This window comes from Coloeus monedula, assembly GCF_965178545.1.
Source record: "Coloeus monedula genome assembly, chromosome: 11".
Taxonomy (NCBI): domain Eukaryota; kingdom Metazoa; phylum Chordata; class Aves; order Passeriformes; family Corvidae; genus Coloeus; species Coloeus monedula.
Genome location: NC_138791.1, coordinates 2,204,256 through 2,225,003, shown reverse-complemented (window position 1 = coordinate 2,225,003; position 20,748 = coordinate 2,204,256).

The following is a 20,748-nucleotide window of genomic DNA, read 5'->3' as shown; positions in this document are numbered from 1 at the left end:
CAGAACGCCCTCAGTGCTCCGCTCAGAACGCCCTCAGTGCTCCGCTCAGAATGCCCCTCAGTGCTCCGCTCAGAATGCCCTCAGCGCTCCGCTCAAAATGCCCTCAGCGCTCCGCTCAGGATGCCCTCAGCGCTCCGCTCAGAATGCCCTCAGCGCTCCACTCAAAATGCCCTCAGTGCTCCGCTCAGAATGCCCTCAGCGCTCCGCTCAGCGTCCCCTCAGCGCTCCGCTCAGAACGCCCTCAGTGCTCCGCTCAAAATGCCCTCAGTGCTCCACTCAAAATGCCCTCAGTGCTCCGCTCAGGATGCCCTCAGCGCTCCGCTCAGAATGCCCTCAGTGCTCCGCTCAGAATGCCCTCAGCGCTCCGCTCAGAATGCCCTCAGTGCTCCGCTCAGAATGCCCTCAGCGCTCCGCTCAGAATGCCCTCAGTGCTCCGCTCAGGATGCCCTCAGCGCTCCGCTCAGCGTCCCCTCAGCGCTCCGCTCAGGATCCCCTCTGCTCCACCCAGGACTCCCCTCAGGCCTCCCTTCAGGCTTCCCTCGGGGTCCCGTCGTGGCTCCCTCAGTGCTCCACCCGGGACTCCCCTCGACGCTGCCCTCAGGACGCCGCTCACAGTCCCCTCTGGTCCCCCTCAGGCTCCCCTCAGGCTCCCCCCAGGGTGCCCTCAGTGTCCCCTCGCTGTCCCCTCTGAGTCCCCTCAGGGTCCCCACCCCCGAGCTGTGCTGTCCCACCGAACCAAGCAGCCCCAGCACAGTGAGGTGATGCTCAGCATGTGTGCCTAACATTTAGTCTTCCACCCCACCGCTGTTGCGGCTTAATTTTTTTAGGTCATCACAAGTCTGGGCCCCTTCTTCGATTGTTTTTCCTCCTCTCTTTTTTTAACTTTTTTTTTTTAATTCATGTTTTATCCTGTTCCAAGGCTTTCCTCAGGACTTGTTGCTGGCGTTACAGTTCTTCACACATCCCCCGGGGAACACAAACACAAACCCACAGCTTTTAATCATCGTGGTTGTGCTCAGGGCTGTCTCACGCTCTCCGTGTGCAGAGCCTGGCTTGGTTTGAATGTTCGAGTCCTAAATAATAAAGCTCTGTGCGAGTGCTAGATGTATAAATGTGCCTCATGAAATTGAAGCGTGCCTTGTTCCCTCATGATTTTACACTTGCCTGAATCTGGTACCCAGAAATCACATTTTACCTTCCTGTGGTTTATGGCTTTCAAAATTCCTTACCTGAGCTCTGAGAAAAGGCCAGCAGTCAGAGATAAGTTTATGCTCACACTAAATTCCAAACACAATTAGATCTTTAAACATCACCGGGCTCTTAATATCTGCTTAAAACAAACATGAGATGTTCTGTAACCCCGTTACACCCACGGAAGTTTGATATACACAGCTATACACTGTCTATACAACTGTTACTCTGATGGCAGATAAACACATGATAAATCAGCCTGTGTGTGACCCTGGGCATCGGGAATTTTGGGAGGCAGAACCTGAAGCAAGAGAACAATCCTTTTATTGGCAAATAATGTAAAACTTTAATGGTGTGAGGTGGGTTCCACCATAAAACTGCACCAGACCTCAACTTTTCTGAGCTTTTCTACGTCAAATGATGCAGCCCAACAGACCCTTCTGAAGTCTCTGTTCTAAATATCCATTTTCAGAGGAGAAAACAGCATGCTAAGAGGAATGTGTTTATATTAGAAAAAATCACATTGTAACTAATGAATTTTTACTACTCTGAATAATAAGATCCCAAAGGTCCAATTATGGCTGGGGTTTGGAGACTTTTGCTCTCCCCTAGGATTGTGATTCAGTGCCCAGTAATGTCTCTGAACTGATTTAACTACTCATAAGTCAGATCATGGACCTTGTTCTTTCCTTAGTAAAAGTATTTTAGTTATTAAAGGTATTAATAACACATTGATATGAAACACTACATTATTATATATACGCTATAATTAATAATTATTATTTAAATACTTCATGCACACAATATAAAGAACAGTAGATTTGCTGAGCTCACATTTTAAGTTTTTTCCTGCTGCTTAGGTTAGCCAAAGGTTTTGAAGTACTTTTGAGAGAATGATCTAGCCCTACACAATTTATGGAAATACACAAAGAAACATTTTGGTGGTATAAGTAACTGGTATTGCTTGGCTAGTTCTTTTTGCACAACTGAGAAAGCTTCATGCAGAAACTTTCAAATACCTACACTGACTTACTGGTCAAGTTTGTTTTCTAAACTCTATTCACCTTCTGTGCTGCTATAAAGAAGTCTAATTTCATTCAGTCAAAATAGAAGCTGGAGGCCTTTATATATATATATATATATGTATTGTTATGGATGGTATGGAACTAGAACACACTTATTCTAATAAATAAGTAAAAAAGGGGAAGCTTCTTTGAAAATTAACGGGCTGGTAACCTTTCAGAAGGAAGTTATATTGTTGGCTGGCATTAAAAATTAGGGTAACAAAGCAAACTTTTGAGAGGGCATGATCTCTGGGACATTTTACCTTGGATATTTGTGTATTAGAGGAAATCTGGGGAAGAAGTTGAGTGTTGCAGAATAGTCCATCTCAACCTCTACCTTGCCAGCTCAAATTGTCTCCTTGAGGCTTTGAAGGTGGATTTTGTTCAAAAACTTAAAGGCCTTGTTTTTCAGCTTTCCTACAACTTTATTCTTTGCCATTCCTCCTTAGCTGACTTTCATGTATTTTAGGCTAAATCTAAAGTTTGCCTCTTGCATCTACTACAGACTTTGAAATTGATTTTGTTTCCAGTAGCGCAGTCAGTGTCGAGACTAATTGTCATCTGGGACAAAACTCAGAACTCATCTGTAAGTTTATATAAAGCTTTCTTACACCTCATACTGATTCTGAACTTGGCCTCTAATCTGTTTTTCAGTGGAAGTTTTGCTTTGCTAACTTTGGTAAGAAAGCCTGCAAACACCAGAAGGTCTTCAGTTTGATTTTCACTCTCAGCCAGCACTGCTGATGAAGGGAGCAGTTTTCTTCTACCCGCTTGTATCAGTGTAGGTGTTTGCGTGGCTGCAGATCAGAACAGATTGGGGAATTGATGTGGGTTCAAACCAACTGTTTGGGGTTGTTGGGGCTTTTTAAACCAGTCTAGTTTTAACCAGGTCACTGATGTGCTTCACCACACATGTTTGTGTTGGTACAAGCAGGAGAGATGAGAAGATTTCTTCTTCTGTTGACAGTGCTGGTTCAAAAGAGAAAAGTACTTGTTTGGGGTTTTTTTAACAAAATTCTTGCACTTAAAATCTTGGCTGTGATTAAGTCCATGCATTAAAGTTGTGTAAGGAAGGGAACAACATTCTGCATGTTGCACAGTCCATTGCTTATATTCATTCCTTTCCAGCCAAGTCAGTTCTAATACTTACTGCAGTATATGAGAGAGCATGACAGGAGTGTGACCTTGAGCCTTTATTTTATTTTTTGGCAATAAAATGCACACTTTGAATAGCCCCCACACAACTGCACATGTAGTTTTTGTTTCTGCCTTGCCACCCCTGTGCTCTCCAGCTCCTTAGAGTGAAGGAGTCTCACAGAGGTTGACTCTGTTCAGTGTCCGAATTCCAAGAGATATTTGCAGCTCCCTGTATCTGTTGCCCTATAGAAAGTTCCAGTCTGGGTCTTCACAGTTATCTTAACAACAGCATCTTCAATTAAAAGAACAATTTCACTGACTTACTGTGGGAATCTGAATACTCACAGTCTGTCAGTCCATGGGTTGGTGGCAGTCTGGAGCTGGGCTCAGCTCTCCTGTGTGGACCAGTGGCTCCTCTCTGCAGCATCAGGAATGCTGTGATTTGGGAGGTGCTGAGCACCTCACTTATGGTGGTTTTGCTGCCCAGAGTCTGCTCAATTGGTTCTTCCTCTGCTTTTGCCTCCGTGGATCTTTCTCCAACAAAACTGACAACTTTGTGCCCTTCAGATTTTCAGTAGTGGGGAATCTGTCCTACTTTTCCATAGCATGTGTCTGTTTGGTGGAGGTGGCAGACTCCTATGATTGTAGAGTTGCTACTTCTTGCCTGTAACTGTTGTAAGTAAAAAAATTCATTTTCATAAAGTAGTGGCAGCATCTGGAATCAGAAACTCATGTTGTTTGTTTGAAATATCTGTGTGTTTCTGTGATTGCACTATTTTAAATTCTCCATCACTCCATCTTTTATTTATTTAAAGCGTGGGTTCTGTTAATTGTTGCTGGTGCAGCTGCATACACATCTGAATTAGATTGCTGTTTTTATATGCTAACAACTAAACACCACCAGGTGTCCTCTGTTTCTGTACCAGATCTGAATTACCTCCTGGAGATCCTCCTCTGGATTCGAAAATATTCATTTTAAACAAACCCCAGGGGTGAGGGGTGACACACAACCCTTTTTCTCAGCTTTGAAGAGGTTGTGATGTGCAACCACTGGGGAGTGTTAGGGGATGTGCACTCTGGTACATTTTGGCAGTACAGCTTTTCCCCTCACCCCCACAAGCTTATTTGTGACCCTCTGACTCATCAGTATCCAAGGGATTATTTTCCAGCAAGGACAGAGATGCAGCTGGATATTTCCAGTTGTCTCTTCCAGACCTGTTGCTGAAACCAGCTCAGCCATCACCACACGCAGGCTCATCCTTCTCTTGCCCAGAGATTATTAGCAGGAGCAGTTAGTAGCAAACAACAAATGCATTTTTGCTAGGCAAGAATAATAGTCGAGATAATTGAAATTAAAATGAGCATAGAAGTTGGTTAAGTACTGAAATTTGTGTGTTTTCTTCTTGCTTTGGTCCTGCCTCCTTGCTTGTTCTAGTCAGGAAGGGATTTCTGTGACAGACTGGCAATGTGTGAGATAACATGTTTTCACTCAGCAACACATCCCTCTGTAGGATGCAGTGAAGCACTGGGAGATGAAAATCGTGCTGTGTCCTTGCAGGTGGTGCACTGCAGGCTGCTGCACCCCAGGCCAGGGAGATTTATTTTGCCCCCAGCCACTTCCGAGCCCCGGAAAACTGACCTCCCTCTATGGGAGCAGCTGAAATCCCCGGGGAGATGGGAGCCCATTTTGCAGAAGTGATCAATAGCACTCCTTCTTCTTCCTGAATGCTTTAAACCATTTTAAGTATTTGGATAAGCAATAAGAAAAACCCCCCACATTTTACGTTTTTTTTCCTCTCTATGGAGACATCAAACAGCAACAAATGAGGGGGTTCCATTGCGCCATTATTAGATGGAACAAATAGGAGCCATAGGTTATCCCCACTTCAATACTTTCTATTTCAGCTCCCTACTCCTGAATTCTTCAGAGCCCTGGCTCTGGAGTGGTAACAGAACTCCAGCTGCATTCCCAGCAGCATTAACCTAGAGCCACACCAGATGGTGGCTCGCCAATTGCTCTGTGAGGCACGTGATGAAACCACCTGAAGGTGACTTCAGAAAGAAGTGATTTCAGTGATGGCAATGCTTTCAAGGGCACTGAGTGTGACAGGATGCTTCCTTACCACCCTTTTTTTTAAAAAAAAATTCATTTTGTGAATACTTCTCAACATAATTGGGTGATTAACCATAATGTTTGTTCCTGTGATTTGTGTAGATGGTGATAAGTCACGTAAGGGTGTCAGGCTGAGGGTATGATGGCTTGAATTGCTGAATGATCCCCATGGATTCTGCAGGGATATTCCTGTGTATTTTAATTGATTGGCTGTTAATTACAGCTTAGCCACATTTGATTGCATACTAATTCATGAAAGTGAGATCTTGCAGTTAGATCGTACAATTTGTGTGCTGGAGGAACTTTATTGGACAACAGCTTGAATTTAAGTGTCTGAATTAAAGTGAATTTAGCTGCCTCTGTTATTACTAATATGCTAATATATTTAAATCATAAGGAAGGCAGCTATACAGCTTCAATGCAGGACATTATTTATTAGCCTAATAATTGTAGCCACCAAACTGCATATTCTCATCATGATGAATTACCAAAGCAGAATTGAAATTCTGTGCACACACAAGAAAGAATAAAAAGGATCATTAAGCAGAATAAACAGCAAGTGACACAGAAAAATACATTACAGTGATATTTTAAGCTAATGCTTGTGTGGGCTGTGCGAAAGCACAAAGAGTTTATCTCCTACAATCATTTCTGCAGTTCTGCTACTAAACAAGGGGTTTGTTCTGCTGCTTCCCTTTACCTGGCCTGGCTGGGTAAGGCCCTTCATGTTCTGAAGCAAGAGAGGGAGGACAGCGAGGTGACAGGGCTGCAAAAACAGGGATAAAGATGAGGGAAGGTGTTGATCTAGAAAATGGCTATCACACAATTGGTGGCCATTTCTTCAGAATGTCATTTTCAAAAACCTCCATTCATTTTCATAAAGAGGTTGGTCTTAATCAGGAGGAATTTTTCGTCCCTCAAAAAGTGTTCATTTATGTTCTTTATCCTTTCTAGGTTCTAGTCCAGCTGGAGGCCCTGTGTTGGTATAAACAGCCTCATTCCACAGATGAAAGGGCAAATTGTCATTCTAATTCCTCCTTTATGACAATATTCACTTGTGTTACATTGTTATCAGTGGAATCCTAGCTGCTCTTCCATTGCTTAAGCTGATTCACTTGAAATTGTTATAGTGGGAGATGCAATCAATGGAATTCATATTCTGTGAAAATTGGAGCTTTTAATACTGAATATAGGTTATAATGTCATGGCAATAATGTATTATGATCATGAAAAATGAGAATATGCATTTTTTGGCATTTTGTAATAATTTAGAAATGACCATTCTTATCTGCATTTCACATGAACTTTGTTATCTGTAGTGGAAATGAAAAATATTTGGAAGGCCATTTTCATGTAGCTAATCAGTGCTATAGTGTTTATGTTTCATTTCTTTCACCATAAATGCTGCTCCTTGAAGTGCCTAAGCAGTTCTGTCTGAAATGCCTGCAGTCCACATGTGCAGTTCACCTGAGTTGTGGTTATATTTACTTTCCTATTCTGCACTTAATTCCATAAGGCTTTGTTTTCTCTGCTTCGAAGAGCCTCAGAGGATTTGAACTCCATTGCAGAGCAACAGTTACACACTAAATCTTTCTTGTGGTGAGTATTTTTCCTTTGGTCTCTCTTGCAGTTATGAAATCTTCAAGACTGTGTTTAACAAACATCTCCAAACTTCAGTGCACTCATAAATGGATAAAGGCAAAGATAAAGAACTGAATTTTAACTTTTGTTGAAAAGGCTTCTCTTTGCTTTCATTTAGAGGTTCAAAACTGTTGCAAAAATCCCAGTGATGAGCTCATTTTACCACAGCTTTGCAGGCTGCCTTGTTTGTGTGTCATATGATAACTTATATGTTCCATAGGTAATACAACTCTGTAAGAATATAGCTTCACTTTTGCTGGGGAGGGTGGAGCTAGCTGCCTCTAATTGTTACAAATTACATTGATCTCATAGTTAATTAGACTTCTAAAAAGAATGATATATAATGAACACAATTAGTCATTCATAAATGCTTTCTGTATTTCTTCTCTGTCGAAAATAAATTTCCTTGGGCTGCCACAACATCCTTGTGACCAAAATGGTGAGGGATGGGCTGGATCAGAGGTGACAAGCTGAGCTGCCAGGCTCTGAGGGGAGCAGGCAGTGGGGCTCAGCTGGAGTGGCAGCTGGTGGCAAGTGCAGTTCTTCAGGGAACAAAACCGAGTCCAGTGTCCCTCCATAGTTTCATAAATGGAGTTTGATGCTGTCTGAACACCCTCTCTCCCTGCCCCAGGAGTTTTTTCATCCAGGTGAATCAGTACCTGTGCCTAGGTTTGCTCATTCAATCAATCCAGGCTCATTAGCTGCAAGCAGGCGATACTTCAGTGCTGAAAAATCCCCCATATTGAAGATCAAAGTCCAACCAGACTATTGCTATTTTTCTAAAAGCATCACACTTCTATTAATTATTGGGATTTATTTGCCTTTCAAATGTGTTGGTGCTGAAACAGCAGCTTCTATGTGCAGACCAGTGAACATCCCAGTGTGGCCAACAAAGCAGTTTGGGTTGTATAGCTGTGTAAGATTTGTTGTTGCCAGAGGGGAAGTAATTAGATGTTCTTGGCCTTGTTAGTACTCTGAGATCCTCAATAACCACTTTGATGTGTGTCTCTGTTTGTACATATGTTTTGTGTAAAATATTCTCTGGATTTCCAGTCTGCTTCAGATTCCAAACCAAAATGGAAGGTTACTGTTGAATTTCTTTGAAGAATTTGTGATAAGCTGATGAAACCAGTCTTGCACATAGGTGCTGAAGAAAGAAATTAATAGTATAGATCTGTAAAATACATCTTAAATGTGTCATGTCCAAAGTAATAGTAATCATAAATAGTTAAATCTGGAGAAACCTTTTTATCACAAGAAAAATGAGAATTCCCTGGGAATCTTAACTTTGAGAATTCATCCTGAATCTCTGAGATGCTCTAGATGGAAGTGTTAAATTATCTGGCACAGTGTTTTAAAATCAGGATGTTTCACAAAATCTCATTAGTGTTTTATGATGGAAATGGTATCAAATGGTATGGAGAGGTGTAATTTTAATTCAGGTAGGTGGTTGGGGGATTTAGCACTGCTGAATTGAAATTAAAAAAGGAAGAGAGATGAATGCATTTCAGGATAAATGATTTATTACAGGCTTACCAACTTACCCACAGAAACAGTAAAAGGAGTATTGTTTCATGCATTTGGAATTCTCTCAGACAAGGTAGTAGAGCAGCAGGAGGGAGCAAGAATTTCTTGGGAGAGCAATACACCTATGAAAAATCTGAAAATTGACCTGATATCCCTTGTGTATAACTAAATCACTGCCCAGTTTTCTTCAGATCAACCTGTTTGAATACAAGTGTTGTGCTGTGGAGGAAGCAGCATGAAATATATTCTTTTTAGGTACTAGAACAGCAAAAAGTAATTTCTGATTGTTGGATTTTCTCTAAATTGAAGGGCTCTAAATATTCAGTGCAAACTGCACTGAGCTACTGAAGAGATGGAAGCACATAAAGGTGAACTTCAGAAAGGTTTTGTCTACTTCTAGTTCTTAAATTCTTACTTATTTTGCAAAAATTCTGTGTTCCAAGGGCTGAGAACTACCTAATGAATCCAGTAAAAAAAAGCAAACTGTGGATAAGCAATTAATTTCAAACCAAAACAGGTTATTAAAGGAGCTTGAAGTGGTTTTAAAATTTTTCTGAGCTCGAAAGCCACAACTTTTGAATTGGATAACTTGCATTTGAGTACCACCTGTGTGATGCTCTATTGGCCTCACGTTTAGGGTTAGTAGGAAACTGGATTTCTAGTTGTCATCAGAGAATCTGGAATTTTGACAGCTGTGAAGGATGAAGATGAAAATCACCTTGGTCGATTCAGATGCACATAGAATGCTCTTTCTGACATTTTCTGTGACATAAATCATATTTACTTAAATACAAGGTTGTTAAATAGACAAATACAGACTGTATTACTTAGACTCTTGTGTCCTACATGTAGTTTACATAACCTGTTCCTGTTTGGTTTGCTTTTAGGACTACTCTTATTAGCTAAATAATAGATTTAGAAGCAAACTCTTGACAAGATTACTAGACACCTTTACTGGAGTGAGACCTTGCTTTCATTAATTTTGTCCAGTAGCCTGCAGAAACTATTTTTGTAATGTATCTCTTTATTGCAACTACGTATTTGAGTGCCTGAGTTTTGATCAGTAATTTGGGATGTTCTTCTGATTCCCTTTGGTGTGCCTGTGAAAACTGGGAAGTAGCATCATAGCGTTCTAATGAATCTGAAATCTGAGAAGTCTTGAGATAATATTTCAGTTTAATCTGAAGTAGCAATAATATTGAAGGGTTGTATGTTGCACAGAGCAAAGAGTTCCACGGTTTCTGACCCGTAGTGTTAATGACATTTTCTGGGGTTTATTTATGTATTTGCTCCTTGGACTATTGCTTCTTTCATTTGCTGTTTTGTCAGAGAAAAACCACAGACTTTTACCAGAAGTCTGGAAACACTAAAAAGCTTTTGCTTCAAATATCATTTACAGTTCATGGACTTAGATCAGGAGTTGTTTTTCCCAGCAACTTGAATCTCCTGCTCTCAGAACATATTGAATTTTGGCTGTTTGCTCTGTTCACTTAATTCCTGAATTACTTAATAATTACTTGCCTTCAGCAAGGGATAAAACTCTTCTCACCTTAGTTATCCATCTTATTTAGGCAAAAGTAGTTCTGGTAAGTGGCAGTGTTCGTGGCAGAGCACACACTGAAGCAGTTGTGTTAGTCACTGCTCTCAGTCAGCACAGAAGGTTCTCACGTTGAATCAGGGAGATGTCAGCTGCATGGCTGGGTATTTTTAGTGCTTTCCTTAGGTTCTAATTAGCAGTGTCTTAAAACACAGCGAAAATTCGGATGATTCCTGGGCTGGCTGTTTATCTTCATAGTAAACGAGAATAACAACTGTTTCTTGGTAGAAAAATGCTGTGTTTGACTGCCCTGTTGGAAACAGTCTGTTCTAATGCTGTAGGTCAGCTTCTGTAAAGATAAATAGATTTCCAACAGCAGCTCTTGGAAGGGTCACTCTCTGCTCTAATGATGTCAGGATTTAGATGTGTGTTTAAGGAAACTGAGGTGCTCCTGTAGCCTTTGGGAAAGGATGTACAGCTCTGCTAGCCCTTCACTATAGCATTAAGGTGTACCTGCCTTCATTAACATCGGTGACCTAATTATTCTATGCATACCTGGGTTGGGAACCTTGGATACATTTTGAGCCCAACCTATGGGATGTTTCTGTTAAACATTTTTTCAGTATAAGTGATTATATAGCAAATATAAGCCCAAATTTAAACTCTGATATTCTTGAATTTTGGACAGCAGTTTTTAGAGATTTGGTCAGTGCTAGAATCCTTTCTCCACCCTTATTTTAAGTTAAAGGGGTAAGCAAGCTTTAAGGGTTTTATTTCAATATGCTGCTAACAGTTTTATAGGTCTGTTTGGCAGACTAAATTACATATCACTGAGGAGAAAAAGGTTTCTGTGTTAGTTAAGTGAAAAATATCTTCACCTTTACAGGTACCCCGAATTGAAGGAGTAGAACATAAACTGGGTCATTAAAGGGAGCTGCCAGTGCTACTGTTTGTGCAATGACTGGAACACATTTCACATGGCAGGTGACCAACTTTGGCTGGCTGGAATCTGCCCAGTTCATGACTAGTTCCTGCTGTTTGTGCATCTCCAAAGAAAGAATATCCCTATGAAATGTGTAGATGATTGCTAGAATTCTGAATAATTACAAGGCAGCACAGGAGGCATTTCTCAAGGTGAGCTCTGCAGTTCATTGCCAGAAGCGCAGGAGAAGTCGGAGCAGCGACTTCGTGCTTTCTGTTGCTGGTCTCTGGCCATGTAGGAGGTTTAATTCTCAGATCTATTTTTCTGCTGTCTTCCAAGAGAATTGAAATGTCACCGCTTCAAACTCATGTTTTCAGAATAAAATGCACAACCTCCCAAAATACAGTATTGACTGAGTAGTTCACCCACTTTAAGCCAGATTTGTAAAGAATCCAAGCCAATTAAGCTGGCTCGGATCTCACTTCTTTAAGACTCCTCCATTCCAGAGCAAGAATCAATGTCAAGTGTTTCTGTTGACATTCTGGGCACTATTTAAAAAACCCAGCCCAGTTTCCTTCTCTAATAGCAATAGACTGATCTTTCTGACAACCTTAGGGTTGGATTTCAAAACAAAAGTTTCAGTTTTGATTTTAAAAAACCTATATAGCTCAAGGAACCAAATAATAAAAGCACATTGGCAATGCAGGATACTTCACAGCTTGGCACTGAGTGCTTTCTTTTACATGGTGACATGTGCAGAGCTTCTCAGACAAAAATGAATCATGAGCAAATGATTTTCTCTCTTACAGAGAGCTTTGGGGAAAAATAGAACTGCAAAATACCAAAAGATGTTTCCCACAGGACAAGTAGAGGGAAGTATATTAGGGTCTTGTTCAGCAGAAGACTCTTAATGGATTGTAGAAATTTCTGCTGGCACACAGGGTGGCTTTTCTCGAGCTCTGATCTGGGCAGATGCAGCCCATCAGTGCCAGGGAGCCAAGAGCTCCTGTCTGCAATAATGAGACCTTCTGGGGAGCAGAGTGTGAGAATTCAAGTGCTTGCACTGCCCCTGGGTGTGCAAAGCAAACCTTTTCTGCCTGTGATGTGTCCTGTGGACATACAGTTAAAATCTAACCTGCTAGAAAATTGCTAAAATGTGAGAAACCGCTCATTATTTAGTGAGTCATATCCTTAATACAGCTGTAGGATGAAGAATAATAAAGTAATGTGTAAGAAAGAACTTGTGTTATTCTGAAGGGAAGGTGAATTAGTCAAAGTGTTGCAGAAGAACTTGAGCATCTGCAGCATTACCAGAATTTTAAATGCAGGCACAGATTTATTTTTTTGTTGAGCATCAAAAATTCAATTCTTGTGTATTCTGCAGGTAGCAAAAACTGATTAGGGATTCAGACAGACGTAAACAATATTCCTGTCAAATTTTCCCATGGAAGAATGTCCATCTTTACTTCAATCAAATGCCCGAGATTGTTCATGTACAGATTTTTCTTGGGGCACTTCTCATTGCATCAGGTTTCCAGAGTTTTATTTCAGGACTTTGCTTTAACCATATTCCCCCCTCTTCCTTCACTGTACCACCACCCACCCTTCATCTCTAGAGTTTATCACAAACTTCACTTTCCCCTGCAGAGTGTAACACTCAATATATTTTCCTTTGCCTTTCCTCCAAGCTCTGATAAGCCCAGCCTGGGCTGCCTCTCTCACACCTTGCCCTGCACATTCTGGCAGCATTCACCTCGAGCTGCTCCACTTGCCTTGGGGTTCTCCTGCACTGCACAAGGACACCCAGAGGCTCCATGCAGGATGGTGACCCTGGCATTCCCTGGGGTGCAGCATCACCATCTGCTGGCCCCATTCCCTCTGGACACTTTGCTGATGCAGAAGGGGAGGCAGAAGAAATGGTCAGTGCTGTTCTGTGCATGAAAGCAATTCTTTGGTGTTCTCCACCTGCTCTGGGCTCTGAAGTAATTGTTGCACTCTTCTTTCCAAGAAGAAAGGTGAGATATGAAGTCCAAACAGAGTATTCCTGAGGTTTCCCATTCCTTCACTCAGGATGGTTTCAGGAACCTGGCTCTTATGACAACAGAGAGACATTTAATATCTGAATGACTCTTGCACAATGAAAAAATACTCAGAGGTCCAAAGTTCTTTTAGACAAAAACGTACCACAGTATAATCCAGATGTACCACCGATAACATAAATTAATTCCAGTGTATGAGGGCAGTCAAGGTGGTTAATGTCTGTATATTACAGAAACACATCCTTTTTTTATTGTTTTTTTTTTTTTTAATCCCAACTTTATGGATCCTATCCATAAAAAAAAGTCTGTAACCTTTGCCATCACAAAAACCCCAAAAATTGATTTGCTTGCAGATTGTGAAGTTTTCTGTGGAATTCCAGACTGTTTTAACTTTCTGGCCATGGAATAATGACCATAATTCTCCCTCCCCCCCTCCTCAGTTTTAGTGTCAATACTGCATTTACTACATATGAACAATTTCACATATGATGACTATATGAAGTTGTTTGTTCACTACAAGACAAATATCACTTGGGCCTTTTTCCTTGTGGTCATGTAACCCTCATTACAGCATGATTTAATAATTAAAATGCTTCTCCTCCCAAAGTTTCCTTCCCTTGCTGAATTTTAACAGGAAATTTGTGGGTAATCAAATATACTGAGCACTAAGAAGAGGGGGGGGAATGTATATTCTCTCAGTCTAGATTTATACAAACAGTCCAGAAATAATTATATAGCGAGGAACAAGCAGACTTCAAGAGAAATTAAAGAGATTTTAATATTCATGTAAGAGAATATGTCATATAGTTTATTTAAAGATATTTTTTAAGATACCCATTAAAGTTGTCTTCGGATCCAATTTTGCTTTCAGTTGCCAAATATCTTGCTGATTCATTTCTCTTAAAATTTGGTGTGCTCAGAAGGAACTTGAAAAGAGTAATCAGTTCAGTTTTGCAGCTGATGATTTCTGCATTTACCCAATTTGACCATTTAAAAGAGCAGCGTAAGTGAAATAATCTGTTCCTATAGCAACACCGAGAGTCTGGAGGAGCTTCCATGGTGTAGAGATGATATTGAAGCCTTAGAAAACCCCACAAGATACAAACAAAAAGTATGGATTCTGAGAGAGCCCATCTATAATGAGCAGTAGGAGGACATAGCTTGTGTTAGGCATTACAATGCCCTTTATTAAGGTGCCTTTGACTGTTTCTCGGCACAAGTTTTGGGATTTGCAACACTTGCCTGACCTCACTGCTGGGTTTGCCAAGCAGCTGATGGTGGCAGTGGCAGCGTGCGTGACTCAGGGAGCATACAGCATGAGCCGTGTGTTTAAATACTGAGGTGCTGGCAAGAGGTTTCTTGCGGAGAATTAGAAAATGAACGGTTGTTTCGTTCATTGTCTGGCTTTTTCTTGATAAGTTAGACTTACCTTTCTCATTTATTTGTTGGTTGAAGCCTTGAATTCCAAGTAGAGTACGGTGATCTCTTCATTTTCTTCTTGTACTCCTGCTTTCATAGTCGAGAGACAAAACCAGTCCTTGTTGAAAGACAAACTCCAAGTGCTGATGAGCAGTGAGCTGTCCTGGTGAACAGTGCTGTTTGTCTGCCAGTCTCCTACAATAAAACACACAAGGCAAATCTGTCTTTTCTCATGGGCATCGCTGTAGAACAACATCAGTGCAGTGTGAACCTGGTGAAGCCAAAAGGCTTGGAAGGGCCTTTACTTGGAGAGACCCCAAGGTCAGAACTTCAAACACAAATAAGTGGAACCATGTGAATGTCTGACAGAAGAAGAACGATGGTTTTCTGTTAATACCATTTCTAAAGTTTAATATAAATGCTGCAGTACAATTCACAGTTGCCAAATTATAGTTTGTGTTGAAAGTCTGTAATAAAAATTTCTTCAGTCCAAAGTGTCTAAGATGAGAAAAAAATTTATAAAACTGAGAGAAGACATGGTTTCTAGCAGTTGAAAACCTCCATTTTGTTACACACACGATTAAATTACATATAACAGGATCCAAATTTCGGGGGGGGGGGGAAGCTGAAGTTTAATACTAAAGAGGGCTATAATTTAATGATGGAGGTGTACTGGATTAAGAGCTCTTCTTATTGAAGGAAAAAAATCTGGTGATTTGCTCATCCTCATTTGTTCCTCACTATGATCCTGCCCCTCTGTGCCCCTTTCCAGCCCAGCTGTAGGGGTTGTCTGCGGGCTTAGGCTGAGTCAGCTCCAGCACCTGGCAAACTGCTCTGAATTGGGCTGTCACTGCTTCCAGCAGCAGCCAAGCACCAGACAGCCCTCAGGCAAGCAATCCCTGAGTGTGTGGAGATGGGAGAGAGTAACAAAGTGCTCCCCTTTCAGGTCAGCAACCAGGGTTTCTTGCTAAATCCAGAAGAGAACTCTGAATTCATCTGGAGTTTTATTTATGTCTCTAACAGTCTTGATCTTATAAAGATGTTTACAAATAAATGTATTGATAATTTCTTATTGAATTTTATTTTTAAAAAGAAATTTATAAATCTGTACAACTCAATAAAAATACACTGTCGTTTTTTTTTTCTGAGTTCTTTCATAGCTCTCTAAGAGCTACACAGAACAATTCTTGTTGTTTGAAATGAGTTCTTGACTCCTTTTACTGTGGTCCTAACAGTTAAATTGTTTGCTTGTGTGTAACATTTATAAGGACCATAACATGAGTGCTTGGAGTAGCTCAATAACATATGTTAATCCTAAAACAGATTTATTTTGAGTTTCCTTACCATTTATGACTGGTGAGGGTAGAAAACTTTGGATAACGGAAGTATGAAATCTATAAGGATGAAATCTGTAACTGTTTGTTAGAGTGCAGTTTATTCTTCTGTCTCCATTGTATTTCCATTACCTTTCCCTAACTGGAAAATGATCTGAGCTAATTTAGTACATTGAGAATAAAATTAGTGTTCCCTGTCTTAAAACAATTGGTTTCAACTTGCATGTTAACGTTTAAGAAATGCAGTACAACTTTAACATTGCGTATTCAAACTAGAAGGAAAATTTCTGTCTCTTGTTGGTTAATCCAGAAATTCCATTTTTCTCTCTTTTTTGTCCTTAGAATATGAAAATGAAGTCAGGTTTTCTAATAAAAATTACTTTTTCATTCTCTTATTTATACCTTAATCTTATTATATTATTAACAGCTAGACTAATTAATTTATTTTTTAAACTACTTGGAGAGCACTTTCTGGTTATTCATCCTGGTATTATATGCAGTTTATATAGACATGTAGTCCCCACTAGAACTGTCCAGGAAAGAAAAGCCTGAACACAGAAGGAAACTCTAAAGCCCACTTTTTTTTTTACCTACTAGAAACACGTATGCGTTGCAGGGTTAAGTTAAAAAATCACTTGGGTTAGGGAACTTGGAATTTACTAAGTGTAATTAATTGATAATATTAATTTACATTACTAACATGCAATTAGGAAAGGTGTTACAATAAATCAGAAGATGACTTGGATGTCCACGATGACGACAACGACGCGGATGACTCAGATGACAACAGTCACTTGGATGACAGTGGCGACAATGATGACTTGGACATGGCCAATGGTGACTCAGAGGCTGACTTGGATGTTCATTTGGATGAGAGCAGCTCAGATAAGGATGTTCACTTGGATGGTGATGAGAACAGCTCAGATAGTGATGACAACTGGGGCAATTCCAATGCCAACTCCAACTTGGATGACTTTGGTTTGGATGACACCAGCTTGGACAACGTTGACTTGGATGACTTTAATGTGGATGGCAATGAATGCTGAGCCATGACCACAGCACAGGGCTTCGTTCTGTCCCACATATGAAGGGCACTGGGACTAACTGCTCTGTTTCGCTGTGTCATTACTCCAAAAATGCCTTGCAATAAAATGTTCCTTCGTTAGAGACTGTGTTCTCTTCCCTCTGCTTGTACACAGAGCTGGCCTGTGAGCAGTGCTTTATTTTGCATGCTGTGGCACTGAAAGGTTTGACCAAAACCTCGTTGCCTTGTGCAGGGTTCAACAAAGGAATTGGCACTTCAGAACTTCTTAGCATGAATACAGTTGTTGCCTTAATAAATTGATTAAAGTATTTTGTCTGAAAACCCACAACCACATCCTTGAAGCCCCAGAGCTTTTTCCATCCTCCTTTTTCTGTGTTTGTCATTTGTGCTTTTCCTCTGCTGATGCTTGGCGTGTAGGTAATTTATCTCATTTGATATGTCAGGCAGTAAAAGCATTAGAAATGTCTTGCATGCGAGAGGAAATGTATTTTCCATTGTGCAATGCTTTCATAATTTTTCCAAGTGTTCTGCGAGAGGACGGTAAGGCAAAAGAGAAAAAAGAACATTCTTTCGAAATGTTTTGAGTCACTTGCACTTCTATTTTCTGTAGGAATTTCATCTCGTGCATCCCTAAATAGGTTTGAAAATTAGGATAACACAGGTTGCACACCTGTATCACGGACTGCACACACCTGTAGGCAAGGGTAAATATTCTGGTCTGCAGGTGATATTCAGCTGCTTATAAGTAGTGGGAAACAAAAGCCAGTGCTGTAGAAATTCAGTCAGAGCTCTGGGCCCTCTATAAAACCCAAGGAATTAGACCAGGAAGGCTGTACATGGTAAATGTGGAACACAGTCAGAGACACTTAAACTGATGGATATGAATGTAAAACCGTGTTTGAAGAGGAGCATACTGCCCTGTCCCTGTTACACAGCCAGTTGAACAGGAATGGTGTTTTGCACACTTGCTGCAAGCTCTGGGTAAATCCTGGAGCTTCTTTGGGGAACACAGGAATAGACACAAACTCCTGCAAGGCAACGAGCAAAATGAAATCCTGTTTGCCTTTGCTTTTTCTGAGTGAAATAAGAGTCTGATAACTCTGTCAGCTCTAAGTGCATCAAACATGGCTGAAATGTCTGCGTGGGAAGGAACTTGGATTCAATCCAAAGGTTTTGAGGCATTGCAACTGGAGAGAATTAGTTCATATTATACGATGAGTTTTGTTTAGATAAGTTCAGGAGTATCTTTCATTCTTATTTAACACTGTCTGTAGCCTTTAGCACTTGCAATATTCTGATTACCACATATGAGGGTGAGCCAACAGAAGGCTCTTGCAAGTGCAGAACCACAAACTGGCAATATATTCAAAGTTGCTCACAGAAACATTCTTTCATTCTACAAAATCTTAGGAAAATATATATCCCTGTTCTTCACTGGGAGGATCCTAAGACTTTCAAAAACATTTCTGAGAAATGCACTTTCAAAAACATTACTGAGAACAGTAAGAAGACATGAATAGAGTGAATAACCTGAAATATTAGCGTATTTCCTCTCTCCAGAAAGAGTGGTCTCCCATTCTACTGAGTGCCTTTATGTCTGAAATTTTGTTGAATTTTCCCAGTTGTCCTTTTTGGAGCAGTACAACCATGTGTAGCTATCTATATTGCCAAGATTCTAAGTAAATCCATGCTCGGAAAATCTTTTTCTGAGTTGTGAATATTTACAGAAGATTAAATACATGAATTAAGAAAGAGCTGGCCACAGGGCAAACTGTTGGCTGGAGAATTACCTGGGAGCATGGGAGAAGGACGGAACAAGGATTTAAAGTAATGGTTAGCACACTGCAGCCAATTGTCAGAGTCAACAGACTAACGAGTTCCTTTCGGCAAACTCCCCCCCATGTCTAATTAAACTTCCCCTGAGCAGTGGGTGTCATGGCCAATACAAACTAAACAGGGTTGGAATTTCCTCTCTGCATTTCCAAGTGTCTGACTCTCCTTCTCTTGTTTTGGGCCTTGCATGCAGCATCTGCTGGGCCACTGACCTGCAAGAGTGAGAGCACTGTGTTTCTGTCTCCAACAGGCTGCTCAGAGTTCCTGCTCTTCCTGAGGGAGCTGTTCGCCTGCCCCTGCTCCCTTTTTGCCCATCCCCAGCACAGGGACCTCATTTCATAGGCATCTGTGCATATAATTTGCAGCAACAGTGAATATACCCATGTGGAGACACTGAATATTTTTGTCTCTGTGTTAAAGAACTGAAACTTTGTTATGCACAGTGCCCTGTATGTGCCTTTCACTGTTTAATCAAGGTGAAGAGCAGAGCTCCTGAGGAAATTCTGTAAATAAGCACACCGAGTGCTGGGCAAAGAAATTAGCAGTCATTATTTCTGTATGGTTAAAAATATCAGACAAACCCGGGTTTTGGTTGCTTCTTCATATTGATTCACCTGTTCTAGAGAACTTAAGTATTGTCCTTTGCCTGGGTGTCAAATCTGTGCTAGGGGCAAGCTTGGCAGCATTTGCAATCCTGCAGCGCTTTCCTGGCTTGTTTTTCCCCAAGTGACAGCCATCATCACATCAGGAGGTAGAAGTGGCAGTAAAAGCAGTGGTACCTCATTTTGGCTCTGAGTAGTTATGCTTTTTAGCTATGCCTTCCAAGGAAAATTAGGTGAGACGGATGCTAAGTGTTGGTTGAATGAGGTACAAGAGGTACTGTCAAATAGCAAAAATAAATCTTAGTCTAGATTTTTAAGATCAATTTATGAGAAACCCCTGGGTGGAGGTGTGGGTGGACTGCCTGCCTGGCCTTGCCTGAGCAGTGCATTCTGTAGGGTGGCACCCAAACCTCAACTCTTCTACTTACACATGTTCCTTTTCTCATCTAATGAGCAGCTAACAGGAGTTCATTTGGCTCTTCCCAGAACTCTTTCTGTTCAAACTCTTCTCACTTACTGGATTATCCAGGAGCCCCTCTCATGGAGCCAGCAAGATGACTCTGATACAGTAGCCATATGAACCAGATATCCCTGTATTTTTAGAGACAGCCTTAATGCCTGGCTGATGCTCCCATTTTGTGCTTTGGGGCATAAATTGATTACTGCTGAAATCAGAAGGGAAGGCTATCTCTGAATCTCTGCCTGCTGCTCCAGGGAAACGGGCTGGACATGTTATTGGCAGACTGTATTCCTCTATTGCTGGCTTCTAACTCTGCTGTTAACCTGAGGTTTGTTCAGAATGTAATTACAAATTGACAGGTACGTATTTATTGTAATTACATTTCATAAGGCTACTTAATCTCCATAAAGACACTGAGTCTGCACAGCATCTCCGTGTCACAAGCAGTGACTCATCAAAAGAAGGAGGGGAACACAGAACTTTACATCTTTATGGTGCTCTGTCAAAATCTAAATGGGCCTAACAAGATATTCTATCTTTAACTTTGTAATGAGTCTCCTTTGCAGGACACTTTCAGAACCTACTATTTCATTTTGACATTAGATGTGGAACTAAGTTATAATATGCACTTATAAAAATATCTGGAAACCTTTTGTTTGGGATTTGATAGCTGAACATCAGGGGTTTTTGCAGCAGTCCTAAGCAGTGCTTATTTTCTGTTCCTACAACCAAATTGCTCTGAAGAGGAGAGGATATGTGCATAAGGGGAAAGAATAAAGGAGTCAGCGCAGTTAATAAAGCAGGATTTATAACAAATCAGTTTGACAATTTCATTATGCTTCCACTCACTAAGGTGATGTAACAGAGCAACGCCAGGCAGATTG